The sequence below is a fragment of the Panicum virgatum genome, chromosome 1K (assembly GCF_016808335.1).
Source record: "Panicum virgatum strain AP13 chromosome 1K, P.virgatum_v5, whole genome shotgun sequence".
Taxonomy (NCBI): domain Eukaryota; kingdom Viridiplantae; phylum Streptophyta; class Magnoliopsida; order Poales; family Poaceae; genus Panicum; species Panicum virgatum.
In genome coordinates, this window is record NC_053136.1 from 22,576,876 (window position 1) to 22,581,963 (window position 5,088).

Sequence of the window (5,088 nt, forward strand, 5' to 3'; positions counted from 1 at the left end):
CTATCCTACTCATGATCTTGAGTTAGCCGCAGTTGTGCATGCTCTGAAGATTTGGAGGCATTACTTGTATGGGCAGCGGTGTGATATCTACACTGATCACAAGAGCCTCAAGTACATTTTCACGCAGAATGAGCTGAACATGCGGCAGAGAAGATGGCTAGAGTTGGTCAAGGATTATGACCTGGAGATTCACTATCATCCGGGCAAGGCCAATGTTGTAGCAGATGCTTTGAGCAGGAGAAGCTATGTCAACATGGCCGTGGCTTTCCAGATGCCTCCAGAGTTATGCGAGGAGTTCGAGCAGTTGAGTCTGGGCTTCTTGCATCATACCTCCAGTGCAGCATTTGAGGTAGTACCGACTCTAGAGTCAGAGATCAGGCAGCATCAGAAAGAAGATGAAAAGCTGCAGGAGATCCGTGAGTTGCTCAAGAAGGGCAAGGCCCCACATTTCAGAGAGGATGATCAGGGTACTTTGTGGTAAAAGAACCGGATCTGTGTGCCAGATGTGAAGGATCTCCGGAAGTTGATTCTGAGTGAGGCCCATGATACAGCTTATTCTATTCATCCGGGTAGTACGAAGATGTATTATGATCTGAAGGAATATTTCTAGTGGTATGGGATGAAGCGTTCAGTGGCAGAGTATGTGGCTATTTGTGACACCTGTCAGCGTGTCAAGGCTGAGCATCAGAGGCCAGTGGGTCTGTTACAGCCTTTGAAGATTCCAGAGTGGAAATGGGAGGAAATCACTATGGACTTCATTGTTGGATTGCCTCGGACTCAGAAAGGGTACAACTCTATATGGGTAGTAGTGGATCGATTGACGAAGGTTGCTCACTTCATTCCAGTGAACACTACTTACTCCGGTGCTAGACTGGCAGAGTTGTACATCTCTCGGATTGTCTGCTTACATGGTGTGCCCAAGAAGATCATATCTGACAGAGGGTCTCAGTTTACTTCCCGGTTCTGGGAGCAGCTCCATGATTCGTTGGATACGAAGCTGCGTTTCAGTACGGCTTATCACCCTCAGACAGATGGGCAGACAGAGAGAACCAACCAAGTGTTGGAGGATATGCTGAGAGCTTGTGCCATTCAGTACGGTACTAGTTGGGATAAGTGCCTGTCTTATGCTGAGTTCTCATATAACAACAGCTATCAGGCCAGTCTGAAGAAGTCCCCCTTCGAGGCATTGTATGGCAGAAAGTGCAGGACTCCTCTCTATTGGGTTCAGATTGGTGAGAAGCAGCTCTTTGGCCCTGAGATCATAGATGATGCAGAGCAGATGGTTCAGGCTGTGTGGGAAAATATGAGGATTGCACAGAGCAGACAGAAGAGCTATGCAGATGGCAAACGGAGAGACCTGACTTTCGGTGTCTTTGATTATGTATATCTGAAGGTGTCTCCGATGAGAGGAATCCGCAGATTCAATGTCAAAGGGAAGTTAGCACCTCGGTATGTTGGTCCATTCAAGGTGCTAGAGAGGAAAGGCGAAGTTGCTTATCGCCTGGAGTTGCCCACCAACCTCTCGGGAGTTCATGATGTCTTCCATATATCTCAGCTGAAGAGGTGTCTGCGAGTACCCGAGGAGCAGGCACCACTGGATGGAGTGGATGTGCAGGAAGATCTGACTTATACTGAGCATCCGGTGAAGATTCTGGAGACATCAGAAAGGGTTACCCGGAACAAGCGCATCAAGATGTGCAGAGTTCAGTGGAGTCACCACAGTGAAGCTGAGGCTACTTGGGAGCGAGAAGATGAGCTAAAGAAGACATATCCAGATCTCTTTGCTAGCCAGCCCAGCTAAATCTCGGGGACGAGATTTCTTTAAGGGGGTAGGGTCTGTAACACCCTAATTTAAATTTCAGTATTTTACAATAAATTTAATTGGATTTATTTAATTTTCTAGGATTTATTTTGCTTAGACTTGCATTTAATCTAGTTTTTGTTTCACAAGTAATTAAAATTTTCTTAGGTTTAACTGTGTTGTTGCATTCATGCTGGTGCACTTCTTTATTTGGTTGTGTGCTAGGGTTTTGAATTCAAAATTCGAATTTAAATTCAAATAGTTTTGTGATGAGAGTGATTAGAATCTAGCAAGGAAAAAAAAAGAAAGCAATCACAGCCCAACCCGAAGCCAAAACTCAACCCAGCCTGGCCCACTCTCTCCCTTCCCTACAGGCAGCCCACTCCTTCTCCCCTCAGCCCAACCCTTTCCCACGGACCGGTCCGCGACTTTCCACTCATCACGCGCTAGCCCAGCTCGCCCGTACCGGCCCAGACTTCCGTGTCTGGCCCAGCGCCGCGCGACGCGCTAGCTCGGCCCAAGCGCGTGGCCCAGCGCTCAGCGCTCCGCTCGCCCGCACCCCGCTCGGCCCGCTCTCGCCCGCGTCGCCTTCCCCCTCGCTGCCAGGCCGGACCCATGGGTAAGGGTCATCTCCTTCCCCGCGCCCTTCGTTCGCACAACAACGCCACGCAACAAACTGGCCGTGATCCCCGCAGCCCTTCCTCCCTATCCCGCATGCCGATATTCTCGGTCCGGGCTCTTTAAACCACCCCGTGATCTCCTGCTCCCTATCCCGCATGCCAGCATCGCCCAAAAACCTAGCCGCCGCCTTGCCCTGCCCAGAAGCAGAGCACCCCACCATGGACTAGCCGCTCAGCCGCAACTCCGTGTCCCCAGAGCCGTGCAGCAACTCCGGCCCGTGCCCCGGAACCTCCCCGAGCACGCAGTCACTACCCCGGCCACCTGTGCGCGCCGAATTTTCCCCAAATCTGCCGCCGCAGGTAATCCATCCACCACCGATTTTCTCGCCGCCGGTGAACCACAGGTCGCCCTAACCGCCATAACTCCCTCATAGGTGCTTCACGAGTCAATCCGGGGAGCGTGGGCGCTCAGAGGATCCCTTAATCGACCGGACCCCGTGACCAGTGCCGAGCGCCCCTACCGGGCTCCGACGTCGACGCATCTCCATCGCCACTTTGCCCGATCCCGACCCTAGGTGAGCACCCCAGGGTCCCTTTCCTCCTTCTGCGGTAGATTTGGATCGCCCTGGCACACTCTAGGTGCCTAGTCACCGCACTCGGGCAATCTGTTGCCGCCGACTTGCCCTCGCCGTCGAGGGGACCTTTCCCAGCGCCGCATCGCCTCTCTGAGCACCCCCGTAGATCACCCGTGCTGTGTGCAGCCCCTAGAGCCAAGCCGCACAGGTTATCGAGCCCCGGAGCGGCCAATTCGGGCCAAATCCGGCAAGCCCCGCCGCGTAAAGCCATCTCCGGCAACCCGCGCCGCCGCCCGCGCACCCAAACTCTTCTGGCCGTCCGATCTAGAAGCGACGCTCAAGATTAAAATGTGGGTTGATTAGATCCGAGCCTTTAGATCGAGATCCAATGGCTCACGTGCGTGGATACCGGTTCGGCCTGTACGTTTTGCTAAAGAGCCCCTGCACTTTATGAGTTTCAACACGCGATCCAGATAGTTCAAGTTTAATTCCTTTTTAGTCCAGAAATTAGCGCCCAGCCCCCTGAGCTCTTTAGAATTTGAACCCGCCGTCCAGGTCTGCTGTTTTTGCGAGTTAGACCCTAGAGTTAACGGTTAATTATGTTTAGGCCCTCGGTTTTAGCAGAAAACCCCCTGGAACTTAGTTTTTATTGCAGATAAGCCCCTAGAACTTGTTTTTGGCCTAGAATACGCGTTTTAGCTCTGTTTTAAGCATTCTTTATGTCCACGCAATCGTTGTAACGTGTAGAATAGTTTTAGACCAGTTTAGTGTGTTATTTTTATGTATTGATGTACTGTTTCTTAGCTTTTGTTAGTGTTTGCTTGTATGCTTATTGTTGTGCGTTGTTTTGGCCATGTGTTCGTGAGTAGACGCTGATCCATCTGAGGAGCCTCAGTACCAGTACCCGGAGCAGCCGTCTTCCGAGCACTTTGAGCAGCAGCAGGAGCAGTACGAGGAAGGCAAGTGTAACATGAACAACCTATCACTTTTAAATACAATTTCATACTGCATTTTAATATTGTATGCCTATAAGGACTTTCCTAGCCACTTTATATCCTTTATATATACCTTTGGGTTGCATTTTGGTTAGTTGTGCTAGGTTGCTGCGCTATAACACATTCTGGTCCTTTTTAATTAAATTGATTAATGGTTTACTTGAACTTAATTCTGAGAGTGGCCCTCTGTGTGGATGAGTGGCTCACGTCTCGTTAAAAGATGGTTTTTGTAGAAACATGGTTTAGGGGGCCAGCACGGTGCTTAGTGCTTGGTTGGCCACTCTCCATAAGGACCGGTTCATAGAGCGACAACCTGGGACAACAGCGCTACCACAAGGCTAGAATGGGATAGACTTGGCTTACTAATTAGGTCTTTTTGGTTTGGAGTAACTTACCTGCGGGGCAAGAGTAGTAAGCTTCAATGGTCCCTGCTCCTCCGGCTGGTCGGTGCTTGGTTTGCGTACCTGTGCTTGTACCCCCGTGAGGTGGGCCCCATCGTCGCTGACCTAACTCTCGCAGTTACGCCTTACCAACGAGATTCTTTGTAACGGCCTCGTAGTGAGTCGCTAGTCATCTCACCTAAGGAAGTGTGATGAACCTCTAGCGTAGCTCACGACTTGTGGGTAAAGATGTGCAACCTCTGCAGAGTGTAAAACTGGTATACTAGCCGTGCTCACGGTTATGAGCGGCCCAGATCCTCCTTTTGATTAGTGGGGTTGTCTCCTTCCGACGAGGGAGGTGCCTCTCGGGGTTACCTTGGTGGCTTGGTTCGGTTTGGTTCTCAGTAGTAACATGTTTAATCTTGATTAATTGCTATGTAACTGGGTTAATGGTAATTCATCAACTCGTAGTAAATAGCTTTAATAAAATTTTGCTAAGACTTAAAAGCTAATGCAGTTGAGTCAGCCAACCTAGAGCCTCATTGTTTGTGTTATACTTGTTGGGTACAAGTTGTGTACTCACTCTTGCCTCTTCTCTACCTTTTTCCTCTTGGCTACGCTACTGCTGCTCAGTTCCTGCCGACACGAGGGAGTTCGCTCAGCGCTACCAGGACTACGACGACTTCTAGGTGTTCGTCTCCCAGTCGACGTCCCTGT